A 17,560-nucleotide genomic window follows, 5' to 3' on the forward strand; every position below is an offset into this window, starting at 1 on the left:
CACCTGTACTTTTCGTGTCATTCCCCCTGAACCCTCCCTCTCCTTCTCCTCTTTTGAAGCTCACTCCATCCGCCTCTTCTACCCCATCCATCTCCGCGTCACTGTCATCTACCGCCCCCCTGGCCCCACCTCCCTCTTCCTTGACAACTTTGCTAGCTGGCTTCCTCACCACCTCTCCTCCGATCTCCCCTCGATCATTCTCGGTGACTTTAATATCCCCATCGACAACCCCACCTACCCTGCTTCCAGCAAACTGCTCACCCTCTCTTCCTCCCTTGGTCTCACCCAACGGACCTCCTCCTCTACCCACTGCCTAGGTCACTCCCTTGATCTTGTCTTCTCCTACCTATGTAATCTCTCCGACTTCTCCATCTCTCCCTTTCCTCTATCCGACCACCATCTTCTCTCCTTCTCTCTCTCCTCTTCTCCTGCTCCCCTCCCCCTGCCCAAACCTACTCTGTCCATACGCAACCTCGATGCTCTTGACCCTGCCTCTCTGTCCTCCTCTCTCGATACCCTCCTTTCTCCCCTTTCCTCCCAGGCCTGCCCCAACCAGGCGGTCTCCCTCTACAATCACACCCTCACCTCCGCTCTGGACGCGGTCGCCCCTGCCCACTCCGTCCACCCCAGCTGCTCCAAACCCCAACCCTGGCACTCCAAATTTACCCGCTTCCTCCAAAAATGCTCCCGTTCCGCCGAACGTCACTGGAGAAAATCCCGCTCCCTGGCTGACTTCCTCCACTTTAAATTCATCCTTTCATCCTACAGCTCTGCCCTCTCACTAGCTAAACAATCTTTCTTTAAATCCCTCATCTCTTCCCAGTCCTTTAACCCCCGCCGCCTCTTTGCCACCTTCAGCACTCTCTTGGCCCCCTCCCCTCCCCCCACCCCCTCCTCCCTGACTGCCTCTGAATTCGCCTCCTTCTTCTCCTCTAAAATCGAGGCCATCCGACTTGAAATCTCCTCCTCCACTCTCTCTTCCACCCCTCCCACTCTTCTGTCCTCCCCCCCCAACCACCTTCCCCTCCACTCCTTCCGTCCCACCACCGGCGAGGAAGTCCACTCTCTCATTTTATCCTCCCCCCCCACTACCTGCCCCCTGGATCCCATCCCCTCCCACCTTCTTCGCTCCCTTTCCCCCACCACCTGCTGCCACCTCGCTCACCTCTTTAATCTCTCCCTCTCCACTGGCATCTTCCCCTCCTCCTTCAAACATGCTCTCGTATCCCCCATTCTTAAGAAACCTAATCTCGACCCACTTCTCTCTCGAACTATCGCCCCATATCTCTTCTCCCTTTTGCCTCCAAAATTCTCGAGAGGCTCGTCTGCAGCCGTCTCACCTCCTACCTTTCTGAATACTCCCTCCTTGATCCTCTCCAGTCTGGTTTCCGCCCCCTCCACTCCACTGAAACTGCCCTGGCTAAAGTCACCAATGACCTCCTCTCTGCAAAAGCCAGGGGCCACTTCTCCCTTCTCATCCTCCTTGACCTCTCTGCAGCCTTTGACACCGTTGACCACCCCCTCCTCCTTCCCACCCTCCAGTCTTTCGGCCTCTCCGGCCCAGTCCTGTCCTGGTTCACCTCTTACCTTACTCACCGTTCCTTCTCTGTCACCACCTCTGGGTCTCTCTCCCCCCCATCCACCCTTCCAGTCGGGGTCCCTCAGGGCTCTGTTCTGGGACCCTTACTCTTCTCTCTATACACCTCCTCCCTGGGTGAACTCATCAGCTCCTTCGGCTTCAGCTACCACCTTTACGCTGACGACACTCAACTATACCTCTCCTCTCCTGATCTCTCTCCCTCCCTCCTCTCTAGGGTGTCCGCCTGCCTCTCTGCCATCTCCTCCTGGATGTCCTCTCGATTCCTCAAACTTAACCTTGCCAAAACTGAGCTCATAGTTTTTCCTCCCTCTCATACCCCATCCCCTTCTGACCTCTCCATCACTGTCGACAACACCTCTATCTCCCCTGTCCCCCAACTTCGCTGCCTTGGTGTCATCCTCGACTCCTCTCTCTCCTTTGGCCCCCACATCCTCTCTCTTGCTAAATCCTGCCGCTTCCAGCTGCGCAACATCGCTCGCATCCGGCCCTTCCTCTCCCAAGATGCCACCAAATGCCTTATCCACTCTCTGATCATCTCCCGCCTGGACTACTGCAACCTCCTCCTCACTGGCCTCCCCCACTCTCATCTCGATCCCCTTCGATCCGTCCTTAACGCTGCAGCTAGGCTTATTTTCCTCTCTTGCCGCTCCTCTTTTGTCTCCCCCCTCTACCTAGCCCTTCACTGGCTCCCATTCCTCTTCAGAATCCTCTTTAAGCTCCTCACACTCACCTACAAGGCCCTCGCCAACTCCACTGCGCCCTACATCTCCACCCTCCTCTCTATTCATGCTCCATCCCGCCCTCTCCGTTCTGCCTCTGACCGTCGCCTCTCTTCCCCCCTTATAACCTCCTCCCATGCGCGTATCCAAAACTTCGCCCGCGCTGCCCCCCTCCACTGGAACAAGCTCCCTCCCTCCATCAGAACTTCCCCTCATCTGTCCAGCTTCAAACGGGCCCTAAAAACCCACCTTTTTCTTAAAGCCTTTCTGTCTCCCACTTAACTTCCTACCTTATCTTCTGCCTCTGTCCCCCTACTCTCCCTCTCTCCCCTGCGTCTCTCTGTCTGTCCACCCCTCCCCTTAGATTGTACGCTCCTCTGAGCAGGGCCATCTCTCCTCCTGTTTCCACCACTTCTAACTCTGCTCTCCAGCTACTTAGCCCTCCTCCTCGAGGGTCCTCCACCCCACGTCCACTCTCGCTCCCTCCTCCCCCCTGGGGGTCTCCCTGTCTTCCGCGCCCTCCATCTTGGGCCCCGTCGTTTGCGGATCCTCCCTCCCCCTTCCCCGCCCTCTCTAGCTGTGCATTGAGCGTACTGAGTTGCTGTGTTTACTGTACTGTGCTGTCTCCCATTGTATTGTGATTTTGTTTGTCTCTGTACGGCGCTGCGGATGCCTTGTGGCGCCTTATAAATAAATATTAATAATAATAATAATAATTAATATGAAAAGGAATAAACTTTTCATTGAAGCAAGTTGCATCTCTAAGTCAAGTTGTTTAAGGATCCCTTCAGACGTCCTTGTAAGTTCAAGAAAGGGAACAGGGTATGACTTTCCACTAAGAACATCAAACTCCAATATTCTTCTTTTAAGTTTGGACCCAGACACATTGGTCCATTTAAAATCATCAAAAAAATGAATCCAGTGGCTTTTCATTTGGAACTGCCCAACTCATTAAGGATACCTTGTATGTTCCATGCATCCTTAAAGAAACCGGCTCATGCATCCCAGAAAATTTTCCAGCAAAGAGCTTGGAAATCCTGTTCCAGTGGTCACATTACGTGGATGGTCCACGGAATATGACCATGTTTGTTTCCAAATGGGTGCAACGCCAACTCAACTGCCTGGTCTATTGGAAGTGGTATAGTCCTGAAGAAAGATCTTGGACACCTGCAAGGGGTTTGCATGCCAATGACTTAAGGAAAGCTTTTTAACAGAAGTTTCCAAGTAAGGCTAGATTAAGGGGTACCTAATCCCTCATCAAGGGAAGGGGGGGTAATGTTAGGAACAGCAGGTAACTGAGAATATTCTGGTCCTGTCTGATACTTAGTTTTGACCTCTGCCTGTGACCTGAGAAACCCCTGATCGCTGCCCAAATAGACCTTTTGCTTGTGACCCTGACTATGGATATCTCTGCATGGACTGACCCTTTGCCTGTTGTTTAACTTTGCCTTTCGTCTCAGAGAGCACCACCTAGCCACAGGATCAAGCCTGTTATCTGCTCCATCGGAAACTCGCAGATGTATGAACCTGAGATTTCATGTAAAATCACCAGAGATGTGTTTCTGTCAAAATTGCTATTGCCAAAATCGATAGAGATCAAAGTCCTGACTGTTTGGCACTCTAGCTATACAAGTCTCAAATGTATGAAGCTGCAATTAAGCAAACTCTCCTGAGTTTGCTTTAAAACATGCCAGATAAAACATGCTGCATTATAGCAGCGTGCTGGACTTGTAGTTCTGTGTGTGTTGGAAGAGCCTTAGAGCTATCAGCACTGGCCTGGTTGTCTCTGTTTCTGTCAAAATCGCTATTGCCAAGATCGATAGAAATCAAAGTCGTGACTGTTTGCCACTCTAGCTATACAAGTCTCAAATGAATAAAGCTGCGATTAAGCAAACTCTCCTGAGTTTGCTTTAAAACATGCCAGATACAACACGCTGCATTCTAGCAGCGTGCTGGACTTGTAGTTCCAGGTGTGTAGGAAGAGCCCGAGTGCTTTCAGCACTGGCCTGGTTGTCCCTAGAGGGGGGGCCTGCTCATTTTTTTCGTCGGACCCCACTCTCTAGGGAATCCAGCCCAGCGCTGAACAACCTGAGGTTGGTTTTCATTATGGCAGGGGGACCGCTGCCGCATGTCCCCCTGCTATAGTGCCACACACCCTGGCTGGCTTGCCTAGTGATGGTTATGTGAAAATCAGGGGGACCCTAAGCAGTAGGCTGGCAGCACTAAAGTTAATAGTGAATAGAGGGGGAGCCAACGCTTTTTTTTTTTTTTTTACTTTTATTTATTTTAAACAGTTTTGACAGCTGCCGGGACCTCCGGCTCTATAGACAAGGCAATGTAACAGTGATGTGTTTAATAAATCTCGCAGGTAAATAAAGACAACACAGGAGAGTTAGCTAAACACAGGAGTGTTTGACATTGCAGCAAATCACCAGAGATGACCAGCGATTTTGAAGATCAGGGTAAAAATCGCAGCTTGATAGATTTGATATCTTTTGGACTAAAATCACGGGTTAACACTTGCAATTTGCCGCGATTTTAAAATGCTGAAAAAATCGGACCTTGGTACATTTACCCCTAGCTCTGCTCTCATGTCTGATACCTCCGTCACAGTAGCTTGTCGATGGCGGCAAATCTGTGCGAATACCCAGTTCCACAGGATTAGATCTCAATTCAGAAACAATGGCTCTCATCTCTGGCTCTTTGTTTCTGGTAACTATGGCAAAGACATCATTGACAAACAGGAAAGTGTGGGCGAGAAGCATTGTCAGAGTTTTATCCGCGGTCTGCGGGATCGGGAGCAAACTTACTCTATGTTCCTGCTTTCTCTAGCACTTTTATGTTGGTATGTTTAGGAGTGGCCGGTGCTTTCTTGTATTTATGCAACATATTGAGAAGATAGCCAATACAATGGTTGTTCAGAAGGGCGAGGATCCTGCACAGCAAAAGAGGAAGAGGAACGTGGGGCGTCCCAAAGAATTCAGTAAAGTCATGTGTGGAGGTTAAACATGTAAAAGTATGTGAGTTCTCCTCACACCGTTGGGATGGTCACTCGGTATGCATCATGGGAACGTTAGGCTTCCACTGTAGTGAACAGAGTAGTTATAAGCAAGCAAAGAAGGATTGGGCCCATTCATCCAGTAAGTAGCCGCCAGACCCACAGGCATTTTTCATTTAATGTTGGCATTGTGATTGTTGGCATTGTCACTGTTGGCAATAATACTGTTGCTATTTTCTTAGTGTTGGTCAGTGGAAATGACAGCATTTAACTTTGTTTGCATTTTCATGTTGCAAGGTGTTCCAGTTGAAACCAGATTTGGAGATATAAATGGTTAATGAAAGACAAACACAGTTTCTAATACTACAATAAGATAATACTACAATAAGCAGACTTTGAAAAAGAAAATAACAAATATATTCTTAGCTGTGGAAATGAATTAGTGCAGATTAGTATTCAGGCTATTGCAGAGGCCCCTTTACAAGTGCTGGAAAACAAGGTTTCAGTCAAACAAACAGGTCCTTCGACAGAGCTACAGTCTGTTCACAGGTGAGTCAAACTTCTGACGCAGGGTCATATAGCTCTTGCGAAAAATACTCCCTGGACATTTCTTACATATAAGGTTATAATCATAATTGTGTTGATCCATTGGTTACTTAATAAATTCCAGTAACGTATTTCTATTACATGAGCAGTGAGCACTGCCCAACACCCCAGAAAAAGTAGGCTATAGGTCATATTGTTATTAGCATTCACTGACACATACACATGCATACACTTGCATTCAATTACACGTCCACAGAAAACAACTAAAACTAATGGCAAAATGGCACTGAGGACTCCATTTTGTTTCTATCTTACATTGGGTAAAATTACAACCAAATAATGGGACACTGTCTATCCCCCCCTTTGCAACCTGGGATTCTGGTAAACACTACATGTTGCTGTAGTTCACATTTTGTGAGAAACAAGTTGGTTGGTTAAGGAGAAATCAACCCCTCATTTTGTCACACTTGTTCTATACACAATGATTATCTACCTGACTGGATATGACAATGAAAACAGTACCTTTTAGACTCCATTCGCTGTGCTTGAAGGTTGACAATAGTTGCAAAAGCTTTTGAGCATTTTGGAATACCAAGCAAAGATGTAGGGCTGCACTTGTGGTTATTCACACAACTTCAAAAGATCTATAATACAAGATGGAATGAGCTGATAACAGCATCTACCTCAAAATCCCTGAAGGAGCTGAAGTGGAATGTTCCACAGCCCTTACCTTTCATGAAGATGTAACAAAGATGCATTTGTATCTCGATGAGAAACCACATGTGTACCACAGCAATTTATCCACCAAACTTTTGGATCTCCTTGATGGTGCTGTCATACTGTTTTATGAGCTTGAGAATAAGCTCTGCCAGCACTTCACATGGATTTAAATTCAAGGAAAACTATGGAGAAAAATTCCATTCCTTCTGATAGCAATGCGATGTGCAAAGCAACTTCTTGAGGAGAAGCATGAAGAATGTGGAGTGTCCGCCGAGTATCTACATTTTTGCCAGACCAGCTGCATTGTCATATTTCAGGGGTTCCGATCCATAGCGTATGCCTGTTTGCTCAGGAATGTGGAGCTAAAAATCCTCAAAAACTGTTTTCCATGAAGCTTTGAAAAAGTGTTGCTGCTCTTTCAAGGGTTCGCAACTTAAAGGACACAGAATTGGATCATTTGAAGAATTCCTTGTGCATGACATCAGCAGTGTTGCCGACTTCCAGAAGGTACCCTTCAACTCACCAAGATCAGCAAACTTTTAATGGCTCTCGAGAGGTGAAGACTTGCTGAATTCAAAGGCAAGGATTTGGAGATGGAAATTGATCCAGATGGTAGGTTTGTCGCAGATGGTCAAAATACATGAAACTGTCCCCACAAGGCACTGGGTCCAACTGAAAATCTCAAGTAATAAATATATATATATATATATTTATTTTATTTACATAATATTACCATATGCTCTATTACTGTTATTTGTACATTAAGCATTATATTTTGTTATGTTAAAGCACAATTAATATAGTTCTGCCTTTGTGTTCCTACATATCCATGTGCTTGATAACTTGGTCATTAATATTGTGTTACATAACATAATACATGCTGTTTGCTTAATGATAGCTCTGGGTGCTTTAAGGTTTTAAAGCAGTGGAATATAAAATATGAAGGTATTCTACGTATTGGTTGAACCTAAGTGCTCTTGCAAACAAAATGATGGTGGTGGCAGATTTGATTACTAGAGAGTGTGAAGTATAATGTTGAGGGTTTCTTAATCATTTTAGACAGACTGGGCGGTTTTCTTAGTGACTGACCCATTATCACCCACCCGCCATGCATTCTCAGAGGTGACCGTTATTGCTATAACTAATTTACTTGTATAATATTGAAATATAGTAAAACAAGTAAGTATGAATATTATTCAAAAGAGTTCTTTATGTGAGTTTAGTAACAGCCATAGTTTTGCTAAAGTAATTGCGCTTTCTCTTGCTACCTCCTGAAAATTGAGAAAATTGAGTATATTTCAAGCATGTTTCTATCAGAAATATCTTCTTTTATGTGAATAGTTTCCACAAAATGTAGTAAAATTAGAAACATTCTGACATATTTGAAACATGTCAGTTTTAAAAGCTAATTAGTAGGTCAGTTCCAGTATTCCAGCATTGATTTTTGTGTTTTTTCAATTTTAAAAGCATTTCTTCATTCTCTCAAAAAGCTGTGTGGATTATTGCAGGAAAAAGCTCAGTGATTGTTAAGATTTTCAGCCTGTGTGTACTAAATGTAATACCTGCTTGTACGGTAGGTGTTAGTAGTATCAGTGCCACCACCTGAATCTTGATAAGGGTTTGACTAGTGACAAGATTTGAGCAATCGGGGGTCGATTAAGGAAATTTCCTTTCCAATGTGTATATATACTCACAAATCACATGCAAATCAAAAGCCTATAGTTGATTTCTAATCAAGTATTGTCTATTATTTCTTAAGAATATATAATTAACGAAAATGATTTTTTAAATAACATATATGGAAAGGATTATAAAGTTAGGAGAACTATAATATAAATAAAATGCCTGTATAATGTGAGCAAATCTCACTTTATATCCAGTAATGTTAATCTCCAATTACCCCTAAGTGTGGTTAACATAAACAAGAAGGGTAAAAAACTATAATGTCATTTAACATTAGAGATAGCAACAGATTATATGGCATCACTTATATCTAGACTCTTTTATATAGCTCAATTCTATGACAATGTGAAAACAATGGGTTGTACTGGAATAAGTATTACCTTAAAGCCTTTTCTCTACATCAACTAGGCATTTATCTTACTAGACTAATATTGTATAGAATGCTTTCTATGAAACCGTTAAATGCTTAGCTAGATACAGATACTGTCTGTAGTCTTTTAAACATCGTAACTCCTGGCAAGGCATATATACATAATTACATACAGTTTTGCGATTAAGTAATGAATCATTTCACCTGACAGATATATTTCAACGTAATATTGTGATTCTTCTACTGATACTGGCTCAACATCAATGTCAATTCTCACTAGATAATTGTATCTGCAGATATAATAAGTAAAACCACAGTTCAATGACAGCCTTATAGTTAGTGCACATATTGATAATTCATTTGAGAATATATGCGCAAATTGGTAAACTCCAATAACTAAGAGATCATCTCTGATATAGAAGGTACGTATATGATTTAGTAAGGCAACAGCGTTATTAACCAATAATGGTGAAAACAATCTTCTTGTTATGATTCACTCTCAAGTTGGTTTTATGGCTAGCTGATCATAGGTAAATTCGCTGTATCAGTCTTGGTCCACCTTTCCCATATCAGTCAACAAAAGATTTCCATCTATATCATTAGTAAAATAAATCAGATTTCAGATTAGTTGAGGTGCAGCTATCAATGCTTCCGAGGATATACTATTATCACTATGTCCATATGTCCAATGTTTCTACATTAGAAATAATATTTTATTAAAGAACTTCAGTAAATACAGTCTATGTGATCACCGGTAACAGTGCTCATTCGGCAATACAGTACTTGATAATGCAGTCAATGCAATAAGGAGTCAATTGGCAAACGTTAATGAATCATCCCTCAGCACAGTACTTTCAGCGGTCTTCTTAATTTGAATAAGATAATATACCATTTTACTTATCAACTGCCTATTAGAGTATTCATTGTCCTCCAAAGATTTCAATTTACTTATATTTACTTATATGTGCTGAAACTGATGCCACACTGGTTCAGACTGTAGCTCTTCTTAGTTACACAGTTGCCCAGTCAATTTCTCCATAAATTACCAGAACTACATGTTTTTCTCTTCATATCATCATCATCACCATTTATTTATATAGCAGCACTGATTCAGCAGCGCTATATAGAGAGCTCACTCACATCAGTCCATGCCTCATTGGGGCTTACAGTCTAAATTCCCTAACACACACATAGACAGACAGACACATAGACTAGGGTCAATTTGCTAACAGCCAATTAACCTTCCAGTATGTTTTTTGAGTGTGGGAGGAAACCGGAGCACCCGGAGGAAACCCACAGAAACACAGGGAGAACATACAAACTCCTCACAGATAAGGCCATGGTCTGGAATCAAACTCATGACTCCATGACTCCATTCTGTTGTAAGGCAGAAGTGCTAACCACTTAGCCACCGTCCTATAATAATATTTCTCCCATTAATATAATGAAAAATAATGTATTCTCCCATAAGTTAATTATAAATTAATTTTACCCCTTAATCAATAAATAATGATTGCCACATAATTCATATGTCTGTGCCTCTTATGTTCTGAATGGCAGGATAGCTCAAAGAGCATGTAGCTGTCAGGCGCCGTCCGCACGGCCGCCTGACTGTGTGATCGCGCGTCTGGTTGCTAGGCAACCAGACGCGTCATTTCCGGATTCCCCCTGCCATCCATTTCCCCCGCAGTATGACGCGCCCCGTTGCTAGGCAACGGGACGCTATGTATTCCCGGCGGCAGGCATGACAGCGCTCAGCGCTGAAGCTGATTGGATCCTCACATTATTTAAACCCCTTCCTGTCCTCTAGTCAGTGCCAGAGTATCAGGTCTTCCTGCCTCCAGCGTTTCTGTGTACCAGTTGCTATATTGTTCCTGACCTTCCTCGTGCTGCCTGTGACCCTTTTGACCCGGACCGTTTGACCACCCCTATCTGGATTCTGCCTTTGTACTGCGCTCCCTGAAGATTACCGACTTGGCTTGCCTCACCATTCTTCTGGATTTCCCTTTTGTACCTCCTCTACCTGAACGTTGCTGAACCGGCCTGTCTGACACCCCCTTGTATCTCGCTGTGGACTCTAGGAAGGACCGCGACCTGCGTGTCCCTGCAGCGGAGTCCATACTTCCTTGCGGGGGTTCCTGGTGAATACCAAGGGCACGTTAGACTCCGCGCCTTCCTCTGAGTTGCGCCAACAACAGCAGGTACCTTCTACCAGTCATACACCCACTAACAGTCGTGACAGTATACTCTGGCCATGACAACGGAGGGGTCTGGTGAACCGTCTGCTCGTGACCTACTTCTGCATTTGGCCCAACGAGTGGAGCAACAAGAAGCAGCCCAAGCGCATCTTCTACAATGTGTCCAAGGGATTGCTACCCGCTTCGATACATTTCAGAATGCTGCACCCGCTACACCAGCCATAACCTCTGCGGCATCCACAGCATCCAGTGTGGTTACGGTCTCTACAGCGGCCTCCGGTGTACGCATCCCGACACCCGAAAAGTTTGACGGTGATCCCAAGAAGTGCAGGGGCTTTCTGAACCAATGTGCCATCCAATTTGAGTGCAACCCAGGGGCCTTTTCTTCAGAACGCACCAAAGTAGCTTTTCTCATCTCCCTCCTCAGTGGTCAAGCCCTTGCCTGGGCCTCACCTTTATGGGAACAAGGGGGTCCACTTCTTCATAACTCCAACTCTTTCATTGAAGCTTTCAGGAAAGTTTTCGATGATCCCGGAAGAGTTGCTTCTGCAGCTACCAGCTTGTTAAACCTCCGCCAAGGTGACCTGTCCGTGGGGCAATACGCAGTTCAATTCCGAACCCTGGCTTCCGAGTTAAAATGGAATAACGAAGCACTGGCGGCAACCTTTTGGCAAGGTCTGGTGGACCGGATTAAGGATGAGTTAATTTCCAGAGAACTCCCGGCTGAGTTAGATTCTCTCATCTCCATGTGCATCAAGGTGGATTTGCGTTACCAAGAGCGCACGCAGGAACGCTCTCCTGGCAAACGGTTCATACCACGGCTAGCACCCCAGTTCCAAAATCCCATCCTGCCAGTGGACGAACCAATGCAAGTAGGACGCTCTAAATTATCCCTTGAAGAGAGGGAGAGACGCTTCAAACAACGCCTGTGTCTGTATTGTGAAGATCCGGGACACCTGCTAAGAGTTTGTCCCAAGAAACCGGGAAACTCTTCCTCCTAAACGGTGGCGGGGAGGCCGTTTTAGGAGAATCCACAGTTGCTCCCTATGCTAAAGAAAATTCTCCAGAATTTCAGATGGCTGTCATCCTGAGCACCCCCAAGGGTACCTTTTCCACCACGGCCTTTGTGGACTCCGGCTCCTCCGGGAACTTCATTTCGGCGGATCTAGCTTCGCAGCTCCAAATACCTCTGAACCCATTGCCCCAACCGTTATCTCTGACGGCAGTCGACGGAAGTCGTGTCACTCACGGCTCCATCTCCTCCGTGACTTCTCCTGTTCGGTTGAGGGTAGGAGTACTTCACAGCGAAATGATCCAACTTTTGGTGTTGCCGAGGTCCATTAATCCCCTCATCTTGGGGCTACCATGGCTGAGAAGACATTCTCCTCAGATGGATTGGGACCACGCTCAAGTTATGTCATGGGGTGAAGGATGTCGCTTTGAATGTCTGTCTAGAGTCGTGCCTCCTAAATGTCAAGTAATGGCTCAGTCCGAGCTAACCCACCTTCCTGAGGCCTATATGGAATTCCAGGATGTATTCAGTAAAGTGGAAGCGGAGATCTTGCCTCCTCATCGTCCCTGGGATTGCGCTATTGTTTTATCTCCTGACCAACCCATCCCCAAAGGGCGGACCTACCCTTTATCTCGTCCAGAGACGTCAGCCATGTCTCAATATATTTCAGAAAACCTGAAACGGGGATTTATCCGCAAATCTACTTCCCCAGCGGGTGCAGGTTTTTTTTTTGTTAAGAAGAAGGATGGGTCTCTTCGGCCTTGTATTGATTATCGTCCTCTCAACCGCATCACTGTCAAAAATCGATATCCACTACCTCTCATCTCCGACCTCTTTGACAAACTCAGTGGATCTCAAATCTTTTCCAAATTAGATCTCCGTGGGGCCTATAATTTAATTCGCATCAAGGAAGGAGACGAATGGAAAACGGCCTTTAACACCAGAGATGGACATTTCGAGTACCTGGTGATGCCCTTCGGCCTCTGCAACGCCCCAGCCATCTTCCAAACCTTCGTTAACGATATCTTTCATGACCTGTTATACACTTCTGTGGTAGTATATCTAGACGATATATTAATATTTTCTAAAGATCTGAAGACTCATCGGGAACAAGTAAAGGAGGTCTTACGTAGACTTCGGAAACACCACCTCTATTGCAAGCTGGAGAAATGTGTGTTTGAGATTAGTCAGGTATCTTTTCTTGGTTTCATCGTGTCGAGTCAAGGTCTTTGTATGGATCCCACCAAGGTGTCAGCTATTCTGGACTGGCCTCAGCCACAAGGCCTTAAAGCCATTCAAAGGTTCATCGGCTTTGCAAACTATTATCGCCAATTTATTCAGGGATTCTCCACCATTATAGCCCCCATTACAGCGTTAACCAGGAAGACTGCCAACCCTAGGGTCTGGTCTTCGGAGGCCATGTCTGCCTTCATAACGTTAAAGAAAGCATTCTCTTCAGCCCCAGTTCTGTCCCAGCCAGATCAAGAACGACCTTTCTTCCTAGAGGTAGATGCATCCTCAGTAGGCATTGGGGCGGTGCTTTTTCAAGAGTCTCCGGCTGGCTCACACAACCCGTGTGGGTTTTTCTCCAGACGATTTCTTCCAAGCGAATGTAATTATGGAATAGGGGACAAGGAATTACTGGCCATCAAGGCGGCTCTGGAGGAGTGGCGACATCTGTTGGAGGGGGCTATATTTCCTGTTACTGTGTTTACCGACCATCGGAATCTAGTGTTCATTCTAGAGGCTCGTTGCCTTAATCCTCGGCAAGCCCGCTGGGCATCCTTTTTTGCTCGATTTGACATGAAACTCACATTCTGCCCGGGAGCCAAGAATGGACGTGCCGATGCATTATCTCGCTCATTTGACGATTCCGATCGTTTAAGACCATTGGTTCCCCAGCATATTATTGATCCTTCTAATATCGTAGCCCTTACTAGGACCAAAACGTCCTCTCCTCCTCCAGGCCGGTCATTTGTGGAACCCCATCTCCGGTTCAAGACCCTGCAGTGGGCTCATTCATCCCGCATTGCCGGCCATGCTGGAATAAAGAAGACAACATCGCTGCTTTGCCGACGCTTCTGGTGGCCTAATGTACGTGCCGATATTGAGAGATTTATTGCTTCCTGCACTACTTGTGCTCAACACAAAACTTGTAGAAGAGTCCCGGCAGGCCTTCTTCGTCCACTTCCTATCCCCGATGCTCCTTGGGAAAGTGTGGCCATGGATTTTATCACAGACCTACCCCTCAGTGCAGGGTTTACCACTATCTGGGTGGTTATTGATCGATTTTCGAAGATGGCACATTTTATTCCTCTAACTGGACTGCCCACGGCCAGTCGTCTGGCAGATATCTTTATCAAGGAGATATTCAGACTACATGGTTGCCCGAAGGAGATCATTTCGGACCGCGGAGTCCAATTTACATCCCAGTTTTGGAGAACCTTTTGTAAAAGAGTAAACATAGAATTGAAATTCTCTTCGGGATACCATCCGCAAACCAACGGACAGACGGAGCGAATCAATCAGGATCTCGAGACATTCCTCTGCTGTTTTACCTCCGACAACCAGAATAAATGGTCTCAATTCCTTCCTTGGGCGGAGTTCTCCCATAATCAACACATTCATGAGTCTACCGGATTCTCTCCGTTCTTTATTGTATACGGAAGTCACCCTGTGTTTCCGGATCCTTTTCCAGTATCCTCTTCACCGGTTCCAGCCGTAGATACTCTTTATCGGGAATTTTCTCTCATTTGGGCTAAGACCAAGACGGCTTTACTCAAGGCTACTCAGCATCACAAGATCTTTGCAGATCGTCATCGGAGGGCCACTCCTCTCTTAAAGGTGGGAGACCAGGTATGGCTATCCACCCGGGACCTAAGACTAAAGGTTCCTTCTATGAAGATGGCTCCTCGATTTATTGGCCCGTACACCATCATGCAAGTCATTAATCCTGTATGCTTCAAATTGAAACTTCCTCCTTCTCTGAGATGTCATAATACTTTTCATGTCTCATTACTACGACCACTGGTACTCAATAAATTCTATCGACCTCCCGGTCGTCCCCCACCAATACAAACCTCTTATGGAACTGAATTCGAAGTCAGTCGGATCTTGGCCTCTCGCATTCTTCGTGGCAAACAGCAATTTCTGGTCCATTGGAAAGGATTTGGCCCAGAGGAGAGATCATGGGTGGACAAGCAGGACCTTCACGCTCCTAGAATTCTTAAAAAGTTCCTTCAAACAGGAGGAGGAAGAGGAGGGTATACTGTCAGGCGCCGTCCGCACGGCCGCCTGACTGTGTGATCGCGCGTCTGGTTGCTAGGCAACCAGACGCGTCATTTCCGGATTCCCCCTGCCATCCATTTCCCCCGCAGTATGACGCGCCCCGTTGCTAGGCAACGGGACGCTATGTATTCCCGGCGGCAGGCATGACAGCGCTCAGCGCTGAAGCTGATTGGATCCTCACATTATTTAAACCCCTTCCTGTCCTCTAGTCAGTGCCAGAGTATCAGGTCTTCCTGCCTCCAGCGTTTCTGTGTACCAGTTGCTATATTGTTCCTGACCTTCCTCGTGCTGCCTGTGACCCTTTTGACCCGGACCGTTTGACCACCCCTATCTGGATTCTGCCTTTGTACTGCGCTCCCTGAAGATTACCGACTCGGCTTGCCTCACCATTCTTCTGGATTTCCCTTTTGTACCTCCTCTACCTGAACGTTGCTGAACCGGCCTGTCTGACACCCCCTTGTATCTCGCTGTGGACTCTAGGAAGGACCGCGACCTGCGTGTCCCTGCAGCGGAGTCCATACTTCCTTGCGGGGGTTCCTGGTGAATACCAGGGGCACGTTAGACTCCGCGCCTTCCTCTGAGTTGCGCCAACAACAGCAGGTACCTTCTACCAGTCATACACCCACTAACAGTCGTGACAGTAGCAATCTTAACTCTCACAACCACCTATTGTTTTGGCAGTTTTGCTGACAGTTTTCCTGGCGTTGTGAAACAGCAACTTAGTTAATCTAACTGTTTGTATTTTTATCATTTTAAACATTGAGATGGCAACTTGTAAAGTGGTGCTTTGTTAAACTGTGACTTTCAAACCTTTTACTGGCAGTTTGGCCTTTAGTAAATCTGGCGGTTTTGAAATCGACAGAAAATCCACCAAAAATTTAGCCCTTTAGTAAATTTACCCCAATATGTTTTTCATGTTTCAAGGTGCATTAAAATGGCATAGAATTTTAAATACAGGGCAGAAACTTTTCAGCATACCACTACTTATCTCTGCATTTTATCGGTGAGCCATGGATGGATGAATAATATTTTTTTTCAAATACTTAATATTCATTAATCCTGTTTTCACTGAACAAATGATCCAGGATTATCCTTTTAGTGGCTGCCAAAAAGTAATCCGTTGAAAGACAATTGCCAATATACTCAGTACTCTGCAGCTTGTGACAGATGGAGTACAAAAGATGTCATTTTGCTGAGGATCTTCAGGGCCCCCACAATTCAGCTATACAAGATGGATAGTGCAATGAGTTACCATATGGAAGTGCAGATCATCTAGCTGGAATGGATGTGACATCTAATTTTTCATAGTGCAACATTAGAGTCTGACAAGGAAAACGGAGATTTGTTTGTACTATGTGATTTACATGTTGACATGTAGCAGAGGATGATTTTTTTTTAATTCAAGGGAAATTTTATGATTGGAATATTTTAGAAAATTTAAATAAATGAAATGAATGTTCATGGTATCTTCCTTCATACAAGCATTTCAGACTATGGATAGTGTTTTCTACTTTTGTGCTTTTAATTATTTTATGCATTTATATAGTTAAATACATAGGAGCTCGTGAAGAGTTGGACATACATTTCTTGTTTTGTAAAATACGCATTTTAGCACAGCAGACAAAAAAACTAAAAGTCAGATCTTACACTTATGATTCCTTATATGGAGAGAGGACTAATGCTAGAGGAAAGGGGTGGGCATGCATAGGGCAAGTACAGTATGGGTGTGTTAGTGCAGTTACAGCACAATCAGAGGTAGAAGTACCTATAGATATACTTGTCAGGAGGCTTACTTGGTGGTGTTTTTTGATCATGTCTGACTTCTGAGTAACTGCGGCCATCTTGCTCGATAACTGTTATATCTGTTCTCGCGAGAACGTCAACCATTTTTTATGTGAATTTTTCACTTAATTTGTCACATAATTTTTCCGTCTGGTTGTGGTATACATTGTACATACACTCTCACAGCAGTGGTACTGACAGCCATGAGCGTTCTGGTACTTGTAGTTCAATAAGCTCCAGCATCTACAAAAACTGTATGGCTGCTAGTGCATTTTGTATCGTGTTGTGCCAAATGTTTTTCTGTATGTAACCTCCTGTCACTATGTGCAGTCCTGGGGTGCATGGTCTGGTAATGCACTTTCTTGCTTGCAATTTCCTCTCCCCTGGCTAAGATGTATGCATAACTGACCAGAGGTTTTACAGCAATGACTGTTATGTGTGGATAAGGGTGTTGTTGCGCCGTGGTGCAGTGCAGTAAGTTGGACTCTATGAAGCAAGATATAAATTCTTTATTTATGATCCGTAGTAGATTTATGATAAGTAGCACAGATGAGTGTAATGATATGGGGCAGAGTAGCAAAAGACATGACAGGATGTACAAGGGAGATTATATTCTAGAGGGATGGGTGGTAAGAGACAGTAGG

This window comes from Mixophyes fleayi, chromosome 2, assembly GCF_038048845.1.
Source record: "Mixophyes fleayi isolate aMixFle1 chromosome 2, aMixFle1.hap1, whole genome shotgun sequence".
Classification (NCBI taxonomy): domain Eukaryota; kingdom Metazoa; phylum Chordata; class Amphibia; order Anura; family Limnodynastidae; genus Mixophyes; species Mixophyes fleayi.